This window comes from Ambystoma mexicanum, chromosome 8, assembly GCF_040938575.1.
Source record: "Ambystoma mexicanum isolate Mex_15411 chromosome 8, UKY_AmexF1_1, whole genome shotgun sequence".
NCBI classification, from domain to species: Eukaryota; Metazoa; Chordata; class Amphibia; order Caudata; family Ambystomatidae; genus Ambystoma; species Ambystoma mexicanum.
Window position 1 is genome coordinate 731,649,930 of NC_090929.1, and position 9,463 is coordinate 731,659,392.

The 9,463-nt window shown below is 46.5% G+C and overlaps 20 non-coding genes and 7 pseudogenes across 20 annotated transcripts; all 27 read left to right on the forward strand.

The window, feature by feature from the left end:
- Nucleotides 1–41: 41 nt before the first annotated feature.
- LOC138476440 (5S ribosomal RNA) lies at nt 42–160 on the forward strand. The gene has a single exon (XR_011270490.1). It is a non-coding gene; the product is annotated as a 5S ribosomal RNA (ribosomal RNA).
- Nucleotides 161–623: 463 nt separating this feature from the next.
- Nucleotides 624–739, forward strand: LOC138474089 (5S ribosomal RNA; annotated as a pseudogene).
- A 106-nt stretch (nt 740–845) lies between these two features.
- LOC138476442 (5S ribosomal RNA) lies at nt 846–964 on the forward strand. Its single transcript, XR_011270492.1, has one exon. It is a non-coding gene; the product is annotated as a 5S ribosomal RNA (ribosomal RNA).
- Nucleotides 965–1,070: 106 nt separating this feature from the next.
- LOC138476443 (5S ribosomal RNA) lies at nt 1,071–1,189 on the forward strand. The gene has a single exon (XR_011270493.1). It is a non-coding gene; the product is annotated as a 5S ribosomal RNA (ribosomal RNA).
- A 463-nt stretch (nt 1,190–1,652) lies between these two features.
- Nucleotides 1,653–1,768, forward strand: LOC138474090 (5S ribosomal RNA; annotated as a pseudogene).
- Nucleotides 1,769–1,874: 106 nt separating this feature from the next.
- On the forward strand, nt 1,875–1,993 carry LOC138478755 (5S ribosomal RNA). The gene has a single exon (XR_011272593.1). It is a non-coding gene; the product is annotated as a 5S ribosomal RNA (ribosomal RNA).
- Nucleotides 1,994–2,457: 464 nt separating this feature from the next.
- LOC138479312 (5S ribosomal RNA) lies at nt 2,458–2,576 on the forward strand. Its single transcript, XR_011273098.1, has one exon. It is a non-coding gene; the product is annotated as a 5S ribosomal RNA (ribosomal RNA).
- Nucleotides 2,577–2,682: 106 nt separating this feature from the next.
- Nucleotides 2,683–2,801, forward strand: LOC138476444 (5S ribosomal RNA). The gene has a single exon (XR_011270494.1). It is a non-coding gene; the product is annotated as a 5S ribosomal RNA (ribosomal RNA).
- Nucleotides 2,802–2,907: 106 nt separating this feature from the next.
- Nucleotides 2,908–3,023, forward strand: LOC138473912 (5S ribosomal RNA; annotated as a pseudogene).
- A 106-nt stretch (nt 3,024–3,129) lies between these two features.
- LOC138476445 (5S ribosomal RNA) lies at nt 3,130–3,248 on the forward strand. Its single transcript, XR_011270495.1, has one exon. It is a non-coding gene; the product is annotated as a 5S ribosomal RNA (ribosomal RNA).
- A 106-nt stretch (nt 3,249–3,354) lies between these two features.
- Nucleotides 3,355–3,473, forward strand: LOC138478911 (5S ribosomal RNA). The gene has a single exon (XR_011272734.1). It is a non-coding gene; the product is annotated as a 5S ribosomal RNA (ribosomal RNA).
- Nucleotides 3,474–3,937: 464 nt separating this feature from the next.
- On the forward strand, nt 3,938–4,053 carry LOC138474091 (5S ribosomal RNA; annotated as a pseudogene).
- A 106-nt stretch (nt 4,054–4,159) lies between these two features.
- LOC138478475 (5S ribosomal RNA) lies at nt 4,160–4,278 on the forward strand. The gene has a single exon (XR_011272339.1). It is a non-coding gene; the product is annotated as a 5S ribosomal RNA (ribosomal RNA).
- A 106-nt stretch (nt 4,279–4,384) lies between these two features.
- On the forward strand, nt 4,385–4,503 carry LOC138476447 (5S ribosomal RNA). The gene has a single exon (XR_011270496.1). It is a non-coding gene; the product is annotated as a 5S ribosomal RNA (ribosomal RNA).
- A 464-nt stretch (nt 4,504–4,967) lies between these two features.
- LOC138474092 (5S ribosomal RNA) lies at nt 4,968–5,083 on the forward strand (annotated as a pseudogene).
- A 106-nt stretch (nt 5,084–5,189) lies between these two features.
- On the forward strand, nt 5,190–5,308 carry LOC138476448 (5S ribosomal RNA). Its single transcript, XR_011270497.1, has one exon. It is a non-coding gene; the product is annotated as a 5S ribosomal RNA (ribosomal RNA).
- A 106-nt stretch (nt 5,309–5,414) lies between these two features.
- On the forward strand, nt 5,415–5,533 carry LOC138476449 (5S ribosomal RNA). Its single transcript, XR_011270498.1, has one exon. It is a non-coding gene; the product is annotated as a 5S ribosomal RNA (ribosomal RNA).
- Nucleotides 5,534–5,996: 463 nt separating this feature from the next.
- On the forward strand, nt 5,997–6,112 carry LOC138474093 (5S ribosomal RNA; annotated as a pseudogene).
- A 106-nt stretch (nt 6,113–6,218) lies between these two features.
- Nucleotides 6,219–6,337, forward strand: LOC138476450 (5S ribosomal RNA). Its single transcript, XR_011270499.1, has one exon. It is a non-coding gene; the product is annotated as a 5S ribosomal RNA (ribosomal RNA).
- A 106-nt stretch (nt 6,338–6,443) lies between these two features.
- Nucleotides 6,444–6,562, forward strand: LOC138476451 (5S ribosomal RNA). Its single transcript, XR_011270500.1, has one exon. It is a non-coding gene; the product is annotated as a 5S ribosomal RNA (ribosomal RNA).
- A 666-nt stretch (nt 6,563–7,228) lies between these two features.
- On the forward strand, nt 7,229–7,347 carry LOC138478138 (5S ribosomal RNA). The gene has a single exon (XR_011272033.1). It is a non-coding gene; the product is annotated as a 5S ribosomal RNA (ribosomal RNA).
- Nucleotides 7,348–7,453: 106 nt separating this feature from the next.
- Nucleotides 7,454–7,572, forward strand: LOC138476452 (5S ribosomal RNA). The gene has a single exon (XR_011270501.1). It is a non-coding gene; the product is annotated as a 5S ribosomal RNA (ribosomal RNA).
- A 463-nt stretch (nt 7,573–8,035) lies between these two features.
- On the forward strand, nt 8,036–8,154 carry LOC138478476 (5S ribosomal RNA). Its single transcript, XR_011272340.1, has one exon. It is a non-coding gene; the product is annotated as a 5S ribosomal RNA (ribosomal RNA).
- Nucleotides 8,155–8,260: 106 nt separating this feature from the next.
- On the forward strand, nt 8,261–8,379 carry LOC138476454 (5S ribosomal RNA). The gene has a single exon (XR_011270503.1). It is a non-coding gene; the product is annotated as a 5S ribosomal RNA (ribosomal RNA).
- Nucleotides 8,380–8,843: 464 nt separating this feature from the next.
- On the forward strand, nt 8,844–8,962 carry LOC138476455 (5S ribosomal RNA). The gene has a single exon (XR_011270504.1). It is a non-coding gene; the product is annotated as a 5S ribosomal RNA (ribosomal RNA).
- A 106-nt stretch (nt 8,963–9,068) lies between these two features.
- LOC138476456 (5S ribosomal RNA) lies at nt 9,069–9,187 on the forward strand. Its single transcript, XR_011270505.1, has one exon. It is a non-coding gene; the product is annotated as a 5S ribosomal RNA (ribosomal RNA).
- Nucleotides 9,188–9,293: 106 nt separating this feature from the next.
- On the forward strand, nt 9,294–9,402 carry LOC138474569 (5S ribosomal RNA; annotated as a pseudogene).
- The last annotated feature ends 61 nt before the right edge of the window (nt 9,403–9,463 follow it).

Genomic DNA, 9,463 nt, shown 5'->3' on the forward strand with positions numbered 1-9,463 from the left:
CCGACTAGATGCTTAAAAGTACAAAACTCACTAGGACCAGAGCCTACGGCCACACCACACTGAATGCGCCCGATCTCGTCTGATCTCGGAAGCTAAGCAGTGTCGGGCCTAGTTAGTACCTGGATGGGAGACCGCCTGGGAATACCAGGTGCTGTAGGCTATTTTGTGCTCCATGATTAGTAATTGCACAACTTCTCAATTACTTTTCAAATTTGGTATGTTTCCAAAATAATTTTATCCCGTTTTATAGCGGAAATGTTGGACAACATTATGAGGGCTGGAGCTACCTATTTACATATAATTAGCATACAGGTAGTGTGTTCATGGGTAATAAATCGACTTTCACATGTAATGCAGTACAGAGAATATTGAGTCCTTCAAGAGGCATGAAAGAAAGCCGTTATTGTGTTGATTGTTCTCTCCATCTCCCTGCAACAGAAACAGGATGGATGGATTAAAGTTATCCTACCAGACATAGGAGTCCTGAATGGGCCCACCAGTCTTATATATCTCGCCTGATCGAGCCTGATCGAGCGATGAGCGTGGTATCATGTTGCAAGTGGCTGCATGGCTTAGCTTACTAAATGCAAATGCATAAGAGTAATATTCTTAGCATTACTAGAGCCTACGGCCACACCAGACTGAATGCGCCCGATCTCGTCTGATCTCGGAAGCTCAGTGTCGGGCCTAGTTAGTACCTGGATGGGAGACCGCCTGGGAATACCAGGTGCTGTAGGCTTTTTTGTGCTCCAAGTTCAGGAAGTGAGCCATTTCTCAATTGCCTTTCAAAACTGCAAGGTCTAGCCGACTAGATGCTTAAAAGTACAAAACTCACTAGGCTCAGAGCCTACGGCCACACCACACTGAATGCGCCCGATCTCGTCTGATCTCGGAAGCTAAGCAGTGTCGGGCCTAGTTAGTACCTGGATGGGAGACCGCCTGGGAATACCAGGTGCTGTAGGCTTTTTTGTGCTCCAAGTTCAGGAAGTGAGCCATTTCTCAATTGCCTTTCAAAACTGCAAGGTCTAGCCGACTAGATGCTTAAAAGTACAAAACTCACTAGGACCAGAGCCTACGGCCACACCACACTGAATGCGCCCGATCTCGTCTGATCTCGGAAGCTAAGCAGTGTCGGGCCTAGTTAGTACCTGGATGGGAGACCGCCTGGGAATACCAGGTGCTGTAGGCTATTTTGTGCTCCATGATTAGTAATTGCACAACTTCTCAATTACTTTTCAAATTTGGTATGTTTCCAAAATAATTTTATCCCGTTTTATAGCGGAAATGTTGGACAACATTATGAGGGCTGGAGCTACCTATTTACATATAATTAGCATACAGGTAGTGTGTTCATGGGTAATAAATCGACTTTCACATGTAATGCAGTACAGAGAATATTGAGTCCTTCAAGAGGCATGAAAGAAAGCCGTTATTGTGTTGATTGTTCTCTCCATCTCCCTGCAACAGAAACAGGATGGATGGATTAAAGTTATCCTACCAGACATAGGAGTCCTGAATGGGCCCACCAGTCTTATATATCTCGCCTGATCGAGCCTGATCGAGCGATGAGCGTGGTATCATGTTGCAAGTGGCTGCATGGCTTAGCTTACTAAATGCAAATGCATAAGAGTAATATTCTTAGCATTACTAGAGCCTACGGCCACACCAGACTGAATGCGCCCGATCTCGTCTGATCTCGGAAGCTCAGTGTCGGGCCTAGTTAGTACCTGGATGGGAGACCGCCTGGGAATACCAGGTGCTGTAGGCTTTTTTGTGCTCCAAGTTCAGGAAGTGAGCCATTTCTCAATTGCCTTTCAAAACTGCAAGGTCTAGCCGACTAGATGCTTAAAAGTACAAAACTCACTAGGCCCAGAGCCTACGGCCACACCACACTGAATGCGCCCGATCTCGTCTGATCTCGGAAGCTAAGCACTGTCGGGCCTAGTTAGTACCTGGATGGGAGACCGCCTGGGAATACCAGGTGCTGTAGGCTATTTTGTGCTCCATGATTAGTAATTGCACAACTTCTCAATTACTTTTCAAATTTGGTATGTTTCCAAAATAATTTTATCCCGTTTTATAGCGGAAATGTTGGACAACATTATGAGGGCTGGAGCTACCTATTTACATATAATTAGCATACAGGTAGTGTGTTCATGGGTAATAAATCGACTTTCACATGTAATGCAGTACAGAGAATATTGAGTCCTTCAAGAGGCATGAAAGAAAGCCGTTATTGTGTTGATTGTTCTCTCCACCTCCCTGCAACAGAAACAGGATGGATGGATTAAAGTTATCCTACCAGACATAGGAGTCCTGAATGGGCCCACCAGTCTTATATATCTCGCCTGATCAAGCGCTGATCGAGCGATGAGCGTGGTATCATGTTGCAAGTGGCTGCATGGCTTAGCTTACTAAATGCAAATGCATAAGAGTAATATTCTTAGCATTACTCGAGCCTACGGCCACACCACACTGAATGCGCCCAATCTCGTCTGATCTCGGAAGCTAAGCAGTGTCGGGCCTAGTTAGTACCTGGATGGGAGACCGCCTGGGAATACCAGGTGCTGTAGGCTTTTTTGTGCTCCAAGTTCAGGAAGTGAGCCATTTCTCAATTGCCTTTCAAAACTGCAAGGTCTAGCCGACTAGATGCTTAAAAGTACAAAACTCACTAGGCCCAGAGCCTACGGCCACACCACACTGAATGCGCCCGATCTCGTCTGATCTCGGAAGCTAAGCAGTGTCGGGCCTAGTTAGTACCTGGATGGGAGACCGCCTGGGAATACCAGGTGCTGTAGGCTTTTTTGTGCTCCAAGTTCAGGAAGTGAGCCATTTCTCAATTGCCTTTCAAAACTGCAAGGTCTAGCCGACTAGATGCTTAAAAGTACAAAACTCACTAGGACCAGAGCCTATGGCCACACCACACTGAATGCGCCCGATCTCGTCTGATCTCGGAAGCTCAGTGTCGGGCCTAGTTAGTACCTGGATGGGAGACCGCCTGGGAATACCAGGTGCTGTAGGCTTTTTTGTGCTCCAAGTTCAGGAAGTGAGCCATTTCTCAATTGCCTTTCAAAACTGCAAGGTCTAGCCGACTAGATGCTTAAAAGTACAAAACTCACTAGGCCCAGAGCCTACGGCCACACCACACTGAATGCGCCCGATCTCGTCTGATCTCGGAAGCTAAGCAGTGTCGGGCCTAGTTAGTACCTGGATGGGAGACCGCCTGGGAATACCAGGTGCTGTAGGCTTTTTTGTGCTCCAAGTTCAGGAAGTGAGCCATTTCTCAATTGCCTTTCAAAACTGCAAGGTCTAGCCGACTAGATGCTTAAAAGTACAAAACTCACTAGGCCCTGAGCCTACGGCCACACCACACTGAATGCGCCCGATCTCGTCTGATCTCGGAAGCTAAGCAGTGTCAGGCCTAGTTAGTACCTGGATGGGAGACCGCCTGGGAATACCAGGTGCTGTAGGCTATTTTGTGCTCCATGATTAGTAATTGCACAACTTCTCAATTACTTTTCAAATTTGGTATGTTTCCAAAATAATTTTATCCCGTTTTATAGCGGAAATGTTGGACAACATTATGAGGGCTGGAGCTACCTATTTACATATAATTAGCATACAGGTAGTGTGTTCATGGGTAATAAATCGACTTTCACATGTAATGCAGTACAGAGAATATTGAGTCCTTCAAGAGGCATGAAAGAAAGCCGTTATTGTGTTGATTGTTCTCTCCACCTCCCTGCAACAGAAACAGGATGGATGGATTAAAGTTATCCTACCAGACATAGGAGTCCTGAATGGGCCCACCAGTCTTATATATCTCGCCTGATCGAGCGCTGATCGAGCGATGAGCGTGGTATCATGTTGCAAGTGGCTGCATGGCTTAGCTTACTAAATGCAAATGCATAAGAGTAATATTCTTAGCATTACTAGAGCCTACGGCCACACCAGACTGAATGCGCCCGATCTCGTCTGATCTCGGAAGCTCAGTGTCGGGCCTAGTTAGTACCTGGATGGGAGACCGCCTGGGAATACCAGGTGCTGTAGGCTTTTTTGTGCTCCAAGTTCAGGAAGTGAGCCATTTCTCAATTGCCTTTCAAAACTGCAAGGTCTAGCCGACTAGATGCTTAAAAGTACAAAACTCACTAGGCCCAGAGCCTACGGCCACACCACACTGAATGCGCCCGATCTCGTCTGATCTCGGAAGCTAAGCAGTGTCGGGCCTAGTTAGTACCTGGATGGGAGACTGCCTGGGAATACCAGGTGCTGTAGGCTTTTTTGTGCTCCAAGTTCAGGAAGTGAGCCATTTCTCAATTGCCTTTCAAAACTGCAAGGTCTAGCCGACTAGATGCTTAAAAGTACAAAACTCACTAGGCCCAGAGCCTACGGCCACACCACACTGAATGCGCCCGATCTCGTCTGATCTCGGAAGCTAAGCAGTGTCGGGCCTAGTTAGTACCTGGATGGGAGACCGCCTGGGAATACCAGGTGCTGTAGGCTATTTTGTGCTCCATGATTAGTAATTGCGCAACTTCTCAGTTACTTTTCAAATTTGGTATGTTTCCAAAATAATTTTATCCCGTTTTATAGCGGAAATGTTGGACAACATTATGAGGGCTGGAGCTACCTATTTACATATAATTAGCATACAGGTAGTGTGTTCATGGGTAATAAATCGACTTTCACATGTAATGCAGTACAGAGAATATTGAGTCCTTCAAGAGGCATGAAAGAAAGCCGTTATTGTGTTGATTGTTCTCTCCACCTCCCTGCAACAGAAACAGGATGGATGGATTAAAGTTATCCTACCAGACATAGGAGTCCTGAATGGGCCCACCAGTCTTATATATCTCGCCTGATCGAGCGCTGATCGAGCGATGAGCGTGGTATCATGTTGCAAGTGGCTGCATGGCTTAGCTTACTAAATGCAAATGCATAAGAGTAATATTCTTAGCATTACTAGAGCCTACGGCCACACCAGACTGAATGCGCCCGATCTCGTCTGATCTCGGAAGCTCAGTGTCGGGCCTAGTTAGTACCTGGATGGGAGACCGCCTGGGAATACCAGGTGCTGTAGGCTTTTTTGTGCTCCAAGTTCAGGAAGTGAGCCATTTCTCAATTGCCTTTCAAAACTGCAAGGTCTAGCCGACTAGATGCTTAAAAGTACAAAACTCACTAGGCTCAGAGCCTACGGCCACACCACACTGAATGCGCCCGATCTCGTCTGATCTCGGAAGCTAAGCAGTGTCGGGCCTAGTTAGTACCTGGATGGGAGACCGCCTGGGAATACCAGGTGCTGTAGGCTTTTTTGTGCTCCAAGTTCAGGAAGTGAGCCATTTCTCAATTGCCTTTCAAAACTGCAAGGTCTAGCCGACTAGATGCTTAAAAGTACAAAACTCACTAGGACCAGAGCCTACGGCCACACCACACTGAATGCGCCCGATCTCGTCTGATCTCGGAAGCTAAGCAGTGTCGGGCCTAGTTAGTACCTGGATGGGAGACCGCCTGGGAATACCAGGTGCTGTAGGCTATTTTGTGCTCCATGATTAGTAATTGCACAACTTCTCAATTACTTTTCAAATTTGGTATGTTTCCAAAATAATTTTATCCCGTTTTATAGCGGAAATGTTGGACAACATTATGAGGGCTGGAGCTACCTATTTACATATAATTAGCATACAGGTAGTGTGTTCATGGGTAATAAATCGACTTTCACATGTAATGCAGTACAGAGAATATTGAGTCCTTCAAGAGGCATGAAAGAAAGCCGTTATTGTGTTGATTGTTCTCTCCATCTCCCTGCAACAGAAACAGGATGGATGGATTAAAGTTATCCTACCAGACATAGGAGTCCTGAATGGGCCCACCAGTCTTATATATCTCGCCTGATCGAGCCTGATCGAGCGATGAGCGTGGTATCATGTTGCAAGTGGCTGCATGGCTTAGCTTACTAAATGCAAATGCATAAGAGTAATATTCTTAGCATTACTAGAGCCTACGGCCACACCAGACTGAATGCGCCCGATCTCGTCTGATCTCGGAAGCTCAGTGTCGGGCCTAGTTAGTACCTGGATGGGAGACCGCCTGGGAATACCAGGTGCTGTAGGCTTTTTTGTGCTCCAAGTTCAGGAAGTGAGCCATTTCTCAATTGCCTTTCAAAACTGCAAGGTCTAGCCGACTAGATGCTTAAAAGTACAAAACTCACTAGGCTCAGAGCCTACGGCCACACCACACTGAATGCGCCCGATCTCGTCTGATCTCGGAAGCTAAGCAGTGTCGGGCCTAGTTAGTACCTGGATGGGAGACCGCCTGGGAATACCAGGTGCTGTAGGCTTTTTTGTGCTCCAAGTTCAGGAAGTGAGCCATTTCTCAATTGCCTTTCAAAACTGCAAGGTCTAGCCGACTAGATGCTTAAAAGTACAAAACTCACTAGGACCAGAGCCTACGGCCACACCACACTGAATGCGCCCGATCTCGTCTGATCTCGGAAGCTAAGCAGTGTCGGGCCTAGTTAGTACCTGGATGGGAGACCGCCTGGGAATACCAGGTGCTGTAGGCTATTTTGTGCTCCATGATTAGTAATTGCACAACTTCTCAATTACTTTTCAAATTTGGTATGTTTCCAAAATAATTTTATCCCGTTTTATAGCGGAAATGTTGGACAACATTATGAGGGCTGGAGCTACCTATTTACATATAATTAGCATACAGGTAGTGTGTTCATGGGTAATAAATCGACTTTCACATGTAATGCAGTACAGAGAATATTGAGTCCTTCAAGAGGCATGAAAGAAAGCCGTTATTGTGTTGATTGTTCTCTCCATCTCCCTGCAACAGAAACAGGATGGATGGATTAAAGTTATCCTACCAGACATAGGAGTCCTGAATGGGCCCACCAGTCTTATATATCTCGCCTGATCGAGCCTGATCGAGCGCTGATCGAGCGATGAGCGTGGTATCATGTTGCAAGTGGCTGCATGGCTTAGCTTACTAAATGCAAATGCATAAGAGTAATATTCTTAGCATTTCTAGAGCCTACGGCCACACCACACTAAGCAGTGTCGGGCCTAGTTAGTACCTGGATGGGAGACCGCCTGGGAATACCAGGTGCTGTAGGCTTTTTTGTGCTCCAAGTTCAGGAAGTGAGCCATTTCTCAATTGCCTTTCAAAACTGCAAGGTCTAGCCGACTAGATGCTTAAAAGTACAAAACTCACTAGGACCAGAGCCTACGGCCACACCACACTGAATCCGCCCGATCTCGTCTGATCTCGGAAGCTAAGCAGTGTCGGGCCTAGTTAGTACCTGGATGGGAGACCGCCTGGGAATACCAGGTGCTGTAGGCTTTTTTGTGCTCCAAGTTCAGGAAGTGAGCCATTTCTCAATTGCCTTTCAAAACTGCAAGGTCTAGCCGACTAGATGCTTAAAAGTACAAAACTCACTAGGCCCAGAGCCTACGGCCACACCACACTGAATGCGCCCGATCTCGTCTGATCTCGGAAGCTAAGCAGTGTCGGGCCTAGTTAGTACCTGGATGGGAGACCGCCTGGGAATACCAGGTGCTGTAGGCTATTTTGTGCTCCATGATTAGTAATTGCACAACTTCTCAATTACTTTTCAAATTTGGTATGTTTCCAAAATAATTTTATCCCGTTTTATAGCGGAAATGTTGGACAACATTATGAGGGCTGGAGCTACCTATTTACATATAATTAGCATACAGGTAGTGTGTTCATGGGTAATAAATCGACTTTCACATGTAATGCAGTACAGAGAATATTGAGTCCTTCAAGAGGCATGAAAGAAAGCCGTTATTGTGTTGATTGTTCTCTCCACCTCCCTGCAACAGAAACAGGATGGATGGATTAAAGTTATCCTACCAGACATAGGAGTCCTGAATGGGCCCACCAGTCTTATATATCTCGCCTGATCGAGCCTGATCGAGCGATGAGCGTGGTATCATGTTGCAAGTGGCTGCATGGCTTAGCTTACTAAATGCAAATGCATAAGAGTAATATTCTTAGCATTTCTAGAGCCTACGGCCACACCACACTGAATGCGCCCGATCTCGTCTGATCTCGGAAGCTAAGCAGTGTCGGGCCTAGTTAGTACCTGGATGGGAGACTGCCTGGGAATACCAGGTGCTGTAGGCTTTTTTGTGCTCCAAGTTCAGGAAGTGAGCCATTTCTCAATTGCCTTTCAAAACTGCAAGGTCTAGCCGACTAGATGCTTAAAAGTACAAAACTCACTAGGCCCAGAGCCTACGGCCACACCACACTGAATGCGCCCGATCTCGTCTGATCTCGGAAGCTAAGCAGTGTCGGGCCTAGTTAGTACCTGGATGGGAGACCGCCTGGGAATACCAGGTGCTGTAGGCTATTTTGTGCTCCATGATTAGTAATTGCGCAACTTCTCAATTACTTTTCAAATTTGGTATGTTTCCAAAATAATTTTATCCCGTTTTATAGCGGAAATGTTGGACAACATTATGAGGGCTGGAGCTACCTATTTACATATAATTAGCATACAGGTAGTGTGTTCATGGGTAATAAATCGACTTTCACATGTAATGCAGTACAGAGAATATTGAGTCCTTCAAGAGGCATGAAAGAAAGCCGTTATTGTGTTGATTGTTCTCTCCACCTCCCTGCAACAGAAACAGGATGGATGGATTAAAGTTATCCTACCAGACATAGGAGTCCTGAATGGGCCCACCAGTCTTATATATCTCGCCTGATCAAGCGCTGATCGAGCGATGAGCGTGGTATCATGTTGCAAGTGGCTGCATGGCTTAGCTTACTAAATGCAAATGCATAAGAGTAATATTCTTAGCATTTCTAGAGCCTACGGCCACACCACACTGAATGCGCCCGATCTCGTCTGATCTCGGAAGCTAAGCAGTGTCGGGCCTAGTTAGTACCTGGATGGGAGACCGCCTGGGAATACCAGGTGCTGTAGGCTTTTTTGTGCTCCAAGTTCAGGAAGTGAGCCATTTCTCAATTGCCTTTCAAAACTGCAAGGTCTAGCCGACTAGATGCTTAAAAGTACAAAACTCACTAGGCCCAGAGCCTACGGCCACACCACACTGAATGCGCCCGATCTCGTCTGATCTCGGAAGCTAAGCAGTGTCGGGCCTAGTTAGTACCTGGATGGGAGACCGCCTGGGAATACCAGGTGCTGTAGGCTTTTTTGTGCTCCAAGTTCAGGAAGTGAGCCATTTCTCAATTGCCTTTCAAAACTGCAAGGTCTAGCCGACTAGATGCTTAAAAGTACAAAACTCACTAGGCCCAGAGCCTACGGCCACACCACACTGAATGCGTCTGATCTCGGAAGCTAAGCAGTGTCGGGCCTAGTTAGTACCTGGATGGGAGACCGCCTGGGAATACCAGGTGCTGTAGGCTTTTTTGTGCTCCAAGTTCAGGAAGTGAGCCATTTCTCAATTGCCTTTCAAAACTGCAAGGT